This window comes from Dipodomys merriami, unplaced genomic scaffold (assembly GCF_024711535.1).
Source record: "Dipodomys merriami isolate MVZ:Mamm:240054 unplaced genomic scaffold, mDipMer1.0.p SCAF_13, whole genome shotgun sequence".
Lineage (NCBI taxonomy): Eukaryota > Metazoa > Chordata > Mammalia > Rodentia > Heteromyidae > Dipodomys > Dipodomys merriami.
Window position 1 is genome coordinate 5,564,728 of NW_027202604.1, and position 9,042 is coordinate 5,573,769.

The following is a 9,042-nucleotide window of genomic DNA, read 5'->3' on the forward strand; positions in this document are numbered from 1 at the left end:
CCTGTGATCCCAATAATATCAAGGAAGCCTAAAGTAGATGGATCAAAGCTCAGGCATACACCTGGGCAGGAAGCCAGCAAAAACTAGGAAGGGAGATGTGGCTCAAATGGAAGAGCACCTGTAAGCTCAAGGACCTGAATTCAAATCCTACTTCTGCACTCCTCCACCAAAGGAGAATATTGCGCCACAGTGAAAATTCCAGTAATACAATGAAAATTCTCATCTCAGCTTGGGAAGAACACAGAGCTGATCCCTTTAGAGCATATATATATATATATATATATATATATATATATATATATATATATGTATGTATGTATGCATGTATATGTGTGTATATATATACATGTATATATGTATATATATATATATATATTATATATGAACATACTCGTCAGGCCACCCTCAGCAGAGTCTGGTCAGTAGTGTTCTTGCACTCAGAAGATCCCACACAGGCACAAGCAGAATGGTGGCTGTAAGGGGAAGCTGGCTCCCTATACCTTCGCTCCCACTCTCCCTCTTCCTCACTGGCCCCTAAGGATCATGGTTCCTGGCAATGTGGAAGAGACTTTAAAGAAGACCTTAGCCCTTCAGCAATATATATTTACCTTAAATGACTTAAGAATCCAAGTAACTACAAAAGCCAGGTCTTTGCAAGAAGGTGCAACTACTCTACATTAAAGAGGCATCTGTTTAATTTAGCCAGTCCCTACCATCAGTGTGTTGCCAAATTGTCTCACACGGTGGCCACTCCCCTCTAATAAGAACCTTTATTTGTGTCCTAAGTCAATTAGACCTGGTCTCTTGACTGAGATGAAGTACAGGCCAGAGCACTTAAGAGAACCCAGGAAAGAGACTTTTGGTGCTTAGCTGTGTTCTGAGGGGACTTTCAAATAATTATAATGGTGTGGAAATCCGGAGACAGCGAAACATGTTCCATTAAAAGGAAGGAAGAAAGAGCTGGGCATGATGGTGCCTGCCTGTAATCCCAGCACTCAGAGGCTGAAGCAGGAGGATGGAGAATTTGAGGCCAGCCTGATCTGGCCTGGGTGAAATCCTGTCTCAAAAAACAAAGGGTTGAGAAAAAGTTACATTCTCTGCCAGCCAGTGAATATGTCAGATTGCAGACACCATAGTATAATTGATGGGGGAGGAGAGCTTCTGTGTCCCTGGAAGGCAGTAAAGGATGACCCTTCTAAGTTAACTAAGAACAGATGTGTGGGCGTGACCATCACTTCTTACCCCACACTTTGTTAGACTAACTACTTTAATGAGTCTAAGAAAAGAGAGGGAGAAAACAAGAAAATAAGAAAAGGCCACACAAGTAAATCTACTTATAAAGGAAAACAAAATTTTACACCAAACAGTAAAAGAAGACTTTTACTGGGGCTTGAATCTGCAAAATAAAATCTAAAAATTAGAAAAAAAGTTCCTTTCTGTCTTGAAATTTAGTAAATACATGGCAAATACTTATTGAGTATCTATTATGCAAATGAACATATAACAGTGAATGAAACATACCAAAGTCCCTGCTCCAGTTGGATTTTTAGTACAAGTGATCACAGAAGAACATTTATATACTATTATGGTTTGGATATAAAGTATTCCCCCACCCCCTCCCTAAAAAAGGTTTATGTATGGAAGCTTTGGTCCCAAGCTTGTGGATCCAACCATGGAGAGGTGATTTGAGCATGATGGCTCTGACCTAATCAATTGATTTAGCCACAGATCAGTTCAAAATATAGTGACTGGCAGGTGCCCATGGCTTATGCCTGTAATCCTAGCTAACCTAGAGGCTGAGATTTGAAAATTGTGGTTCAAACCCAGAAAAGGCTATGAGAGTCTTATCTCCAATTAACCACCACACACACACACACACACACACACACACACACACACACACACACACACACACAAACACACACACACACACACACACACACACAAACACACACACGATGGCATTATCAGGAGTGGTTAAAAGAAAGATGGGGTTTAGTTGGAGGAAATAAATTACTGGTAGGTATTCCCTGTTCCCAGTCCCTTTTCTGGCTGCCATAAAGTAATTATCTCTACTCACCATTCCCTTCTACCATGATGTTCTGCCTCACCTTGGCCTATAAACAATGGGGTTAGCTGGGTGCTGGTGGCTCACTCTTAGCTACTCAGGAAACTGAGATATGAGGAGCACGGTTCAAAGCCAGCCTGGGCATGAAAGTCCGTGAGACTCTTATCTCCCATAAGCCACTCAGAAAACCAGAAGTGGTGCTGTGGCTCACGTGGTAAAGTGCTTGCCTTGAGATGAAGAGCTCAGGGACAGCGCCCAGGCCCAGAGTTCAAGCCCCACATCTGACAAAAAAAAAAAAAAAACAGTGGGGTTAGCCATCCATGGACTATAACTTCTGAAACCATAAGTCCAAACAACTCTTCCTCCCCCCCCCCCCTTTAAATTTTTTCTCCTGGATATTTGTCAGGCAGCCATGTAAATCTGGCAGCTGAGCCCCTGAGGCCGCAGCCCATGAAGTGGATGGGGAGGGAATGAATAGTATGGCAACAAGGTGAGGTGTGCAATGTGGGCAGCAGTCAGATGATGTGGAGCCTGGGAGGACCCAGAATAGATTTTATTATCGATGTGATGGGAAGCCATTGGAGGAATTTAACTCAAGGAATGACATGCTCTGGTTTACATGCTTAAATGATAAACACTGTGGCTGCTGTATGCAAAAGTCTGGCCATGAAGCTGAGAGTGAGCCAGGAGGCTGTTATGGGCCACTGGCTGCTTGGCTGGTGTCAGTGCTGAAGGGGAGATCGAGTAGAACTAGTTCAGTTTCTATTTTGAAGTTAGGCCCAACTAACTCATTGGCAGTAGATGTGGGGGTGGGCAGAGGCAGAGGTACCAAAGATGACTCTTCTCAGACTGAAGATGTAGCTCAGTGCTATATCACTTGCCTAGCATGTGCAAGACCCTAGACTTTTTCCTCAGTACTATAAATGAATGAATGAATGAATGAGGACTTGAAATTGTGTCCTGAGTATGTAGCTGACTGATGCTGCCCATTTACAGAGCAAAATAGGATGATTTAAGAAACAATTTACTATATTGGAAATGAAACTTACAACTTGGTAGGTGAAGTGGGGAGTGGAAAATGGGAGAAAAGCAAGATGGGGGGGTGTAAAACAATGTTCAACAAGAACTGTACTCATTGCCTTATTTATGTAACTGTAACCCCTCTATACAACACTTTTACAATAAAACATTTTCAAAAAGAAACCATTTTTGTTCTTTTTTTGTTGGAAATTCAATCCAGAACTTTGTACATGCTAAGCAAACATTCTACTACTGAACTACATCCTAAGGTCCCAAGAAACACATTTTTCTGAAGTCAAGACACCTGTTTTCAAGTACCTAAATCTGAGAGGCTATTAAATACTCAAGTGGAATTATCAAGTAGGCAAAAGGAACAAGTCAAGGCTGAAGCTGTAAATTTTAAGGGTCAATGGCATGATGGCTCTGATCTAAGCAGATGATATTTAGAGCCACTTAGGAGAGAGGAGCTGTGGAAAGGAGAGGACCAGAACAAAGTTGAATATCCAACTTTCTTTTTTTTTTAAATTGAGGAAAGTGCTGAGGTGTTTCAGAATTTAAATTGAGCCTTGGAAGAGAAGCTAAGCAAGAGAACTACAACCAAGTAGGCATGGTGGTGCACACCTGTAATCCCAGCACTCAGTAAGTAGAGACATTAGTGTGTCGAATTTAAGACTAGCCTGGGCTATAGAGAGAGACCCCCCCCCCCAAAAAAAACAGAAAAAAGAAAGGCTACAATTAGCTAATTCTTAAAACAACATTTCTAACCATGCAAATGAGTCAATTAACTGTCAATTCTATTACAAAGCGCTTTTCTTCGCAAGATTCTATGGCCATGAAAATTGTCCATACAGATTTGGTTTTTATAGCAGAGTTATATATAGCAAAACTGGCAAAAATACTTGAGGCTTTATTAAATTTCCCAGATGTCTCTCTCATGCCTTTGATATTCAGATCACTGTCACCGTTAGAATCTTTTTGCTTTATTTATTTATTTACTTTTGTGCCACTACTGAGACTTGAACTCAGGGCCTGAACACTGTCCTTTAACTTTTTCACTCAAGCTTAGCACTCTACCACTTGAGCCACAGCTCCACCTCAGGATTTTTGCTGGATAATTGGAGATAAAGAGTTTCACAGACTTGCCTGCCTGGCTGGCTTTATTTAAGTCTTGGTCCTCAGATCTTAGCCTCCTGAGTAGCCAAGTTTACAAGTGTGAGCCACTGGAGCCTGGCATCTTGTGGCTCTTCATCCTTATGGATTTTTCTCTCATCTAAAGCTGCCATTTCTTGGGCTAGAAGCATATCTCACATAGTGCTAGCCAAGCAAGAATGAGGCTCCAAATCCAAGCCCCGATACTGGGGGGAGGGACGTTGTAAAGCTGTCATTTCTTCATGACAACAGCTTTGCAAAGGAGGGGGCCACTTCCCCCACGATGCTTTCCTAATCTTTTTGGGAGACTGACAGTTTCACTCTGTCATCAATTTGCACATTCACTGCACTGTGTGCATAGTGCTGCAGTAGGCTGACATTCTAGACTAATGGGCAAAGAGGTGATCCAGTGAGCTGGGGTGGGAGTTTGCCTTTGAAAGGAAGGAAAATCAGGTTATTAGTGTTCATTTTTATGTGATGGAGACTTTAGCTTCTTCTTGTTCTTCATGCTTAGGCAAGATCTCACTGTGTAACCCAGGTTGGTACTCAAGCTTTTGGTTTTCCTGCTCCGGACTCTGGAGTGCTGGGATTATATATGCGTGCCACTATGCCCAGCCCATTATTTCTTCTTCTTTTTTTTTTTTTTTTGTCGGTCGTGGGGCTTGAACTCTGGGCCTGGGCGTTGTCCCTCAGCTCTTCAGCTCAAGGTGAGCGCTCTACCACTTGAGCTACAGCGCCACTTCCGGTTTTCTGGTGGTTTATTGGAGATAGGAGTCTCACGGTCTTTCTTGCCCGGGCTGGCTTTGAACCGTGATCCTCAGATCTCAGCCTCCTGAGTAGCTAGGATTACAGGCGTGAGCCACCAGCGCCCGGCCATTATTTCTTCTTAAACAGCACTTCTATATCTACCATTTAACTAGTGGACAGCAGTGACATGTCACTTTGAAGCCCATCTCACAAAAATTTCCCCAAATATGTTTCTTATGCATTTTCTCTCCCCCCACCCCCACAAAGCCCTGGAGAATGGCAGCTCCACAGATAGAGAGGATCAAGACCTCTGACTAACTGCATGGAGGACAGCATTCCCACCAACTTGAGTACCCTGAGTTCCTGTACTGACTGAAAATACAATTCCATCATGTGGAGCCATTAGTGTTTGGGTCTATTTGTTACTGTGGCTTCATCTATTCTAAATAGCATATGGCTCTGGTTAAGTTTAAGAATGGGTATTGAACATGCTATGGATAGGAGCCCAGCCCCCATTTCAGTCAGACCCTTGGCTGGAAGGCTGCCACTTCCTGTGGACATGGCTGAGAAGCATGAATGGCTGTGAACACTACCATAATAGTAGTGACTGAGTGGAAAAACTTTTAAGTGAATGAGTCACTCTTCCACAATGCACACTCCTTGGGCTTAATCCTCACTTCTATCCATTTCAACACTTCTAGTAATGATTAAAAAGAATGTACACTCTCATTCAGAGAATGCACCCTGAATTGGTATCCTGAATTGCACAGTCATGATTCAAAAAGATCTTCATGTTACTTTGCATTAGGTTACTGTATCCTGGCAACTAGAGAAAGCAAGACTTGCTCAATGGTTAGAAGCAGGAGACTGGTTTTAGAAGGGCATGTTGCTCCAGAAAATGGAAACAAGAGGCTTATTTCTTTGTTGTTGTTTTTGTTTTCTTTGCTTTTTGTCTTGTTTGGAAATTTATCTGTTTGGGGGAAGGAAAGGGGACACAGAAATGAAGGACAAATGGTGAACAAATGCAGCAGTAGTACTCGCTAGACACTATGTTGAAGATGAACTATACAACTTGTGGGAGGGAAGAGGAGCGCAAACCTAGGCAGCAATGAAGGAAGGGATGACATTGCTCAAAAAGAAATGTACTTATTACCTGACTTATGCCACTCTAACTCTTCTGTATATCAACTTAAACAACAGTTTAAAAAATTAAAGCTAGGTGCTGGTGTCTCATGCCTATAATTCATGATCTGAGGATCATGGTTCAAAACCAGCGCGGGCAGGCAAATCTATGAGACGCCTATCTCCAATTAACCACCAGAAAACTGGAAGTGGCTTTGTGCCTCAAAATGGTAGAGCACTATCCTTGAACTAAAGAGCACAGAGACAGCACCCAGGCCCTGAATTCAAGCCCCATGACCAACAACAACAAAAATTTAAAAAGGAGGGGCTGGGGGTTTAGCCCAGCAGAAGGGCGCCCGCCCGGCACGCACAAGGCCCTGGGTTCAGTCCTCAGCCCTGGAAAAAAAAAGGAAAAAAATGTAAAAAGGAGATGTTGGAAACCAGATGTGATGGTAAACATCTATAATCCCAGGATTTGAGGCAAGAGGATTCAAGTTTAAAGCCAGCCAGGACCACAAGATTCTTTCTCAAGAAAAGAAAGAAAGAGAGAGAAAGAAAGAAAGGAAAGAAAGAAAGGAAGGAAGGAAGGAAGGAAGGAAGGATGAAAGAAAGAAAGAAAGAAAGGAAGGAAGGAAGGAAGAAAGAAAGAAGGAAAGAAAGAAAGAAAGGAAGAAAGAAAAGAAAGGAAGAAAGAAAGAAAGAAAGGAAGAAAGAAAGAAAGAAAGAAAAGAAAGAGGGATGGTGCATGTAGCTCAAAGTACTTGGCTTAAACATGTATGGCAAGGTTTTGGGCTCTGTCCCAAGCACCACCAAGAAAGTAGGATGAGGGATAGTGGGCTAACTGAGCAGTGAGTCTAATCATAAAATCTTAAATATAAAGTAGAAGTAGCACATTTTACAAACGTCGAACATTGGCTATATTTCTACAAGTATTGTTTCTAGAAAGAAGTAGTGATAATCTAACTAATTCAACTAGGATTTAAACTCAAATTCTCATGCTTTCACTAGGCTTTGTTACTCATGTCTGGCACTCTGCCACTTGAACCATCCTTCCAGTTCCAAATATATATTTTTTGGTTTGTTTGTGCCGGTCCTAGGGCTTGAACTCAGGGTCTGAGTGCTGTCTCTGAGCTTTTGTGTTCAAGGCTGTGCTCTAGCACTTGAGCCAGAGCTCCACTTCTGATTTTCTGGTGGTTAATTGGAGATAAGAGTCTCACAGACTTTCCTGTTTGGGCTGGCTTTGAACGTCAATCCTCAGATCTCAGCCTCCTGAGTAGTCACCAGTGTGAGCCACCAGTGCCTGGCCAAATCTACTTAATTTTTAATTGGGCTGCCCAATCTCCAGAGGTGTCTAGAAAAGTTAACATATGAAATTACTGTTATCCATCTAGTTTAACCTACAAAAATGGCAGTTTCATTTGGATCCAGAGTATATCTCAACCTGACTTACCCAAAAGAAGGAAGTAGTGATAGTGGAATAGGACACTATTGGCTCATGTGACCTAACTGTACAGGAAAATACTAATATAGCAGACCAATAATTGTAGGACTAATTCATTGAACTGACTTGGCTCAGGTACCTAGTTATGAGTCAGTAACTGAGTACGGGAAGAGGGTATAGAATTATTAATTGTTGCCGGGCACAGGTGGCTCATGTCTGTAATCCTAGCTACTTAGGAGGCTGAGATCTGAGGATCGTAGTTCAAAACCAACCCGGGCAGGAAAGACTGTGAGTGAGACTCTTATCTCCAAGTAACCACCAGAAAACTGGAAGTGGTGCTGTAGCTCCAGTGGTAGAGTACTTGCCTGGAGCTGAAGAGCTCAGAGATAGCACCCAGGCCCAGAGTTCAAGCCTCATGATCACCACCACCCACAACAACAAAAAGAATTATTAATTGTCTAGGCCTTGTTCTCCAGAGTTCACACTCCGGATGAAGTGAGATGAAGTGAGAACAGAGGAGAGGGGAGGGTTCTGCCACTGAAAATTAAGAAATCCTAGCTATCTGGTAGAAAACTGAAGGGCTACATGTCGACCCTTATGATGGAAAGAACCAGCCAAGTGAAGATCCTGAGGTATGTTCAGTTCAGAGTCAAATAGCTGGTTCTGGTGGGAACAGAAAGGCACCAGTGTTTCAGTTATCTATTGCTGTAAAACAAGGTATTAAAACAAAATGGCTAATTGCCATTTTCTCTTCCCCCAGCCTGTGAGATGAAAGACTCACATCAGAAGGTCTTGTGCTCCATGTGATGCTAACTACCTGTGGATTCTTTGCAAGGCTGCCACAGCCAAGATGGCAGTAGATGCTATTGACTGGGCTATGAGCACTTCAGTTCTAGGGCTATGAGCACTTCAGTTCTTTCTATGTGGCTTTGGGTTCCTTACAGCATGCAGACTAGATTCCAAGACAGGAAGAAGAACTTGTTGATCTTAAGTCTTCAGCTTAGTGTCCTCAGAGCATCACTTGTGCCACATTCCATAGGTCAAAGTAATTACAGAGTCAACGTAATTCAGGAGTGTGACATCAGTATACTGGGAGAAATAGTGGCAGTTACCCAGGAAGGCTACTGCCCCAGCAGATAGTTGGGCCATAGAGGAAGGAAGAGTGATGTGCAATGGAATTGAATAGCAGGAAAGGGCTAGGTCAGAGATCAGCAATCTATGCCCTAGGCCCAATCTAGTGTACTTCCTGTTTCTGTAAAAATTTTATTGTAACATAGCCACGTCTGTCTGTTTACCATATTGTCTATGGCTGAGTCTAATACCAGAGTTGAGGATTACCAACAGAGACCTTATGTCTTACAAAGCCTTAGATACTTACTGTCTGGCTTTTTAGAAAAGTTTACCAACACAGAGACCAGTCTTGTTGCTTTGTAAATCTTGTTGGTGTTGTGTGTGTGTGTCTCTGGTGTGTGTGTCTGTGCGTTGGTACTTGGGC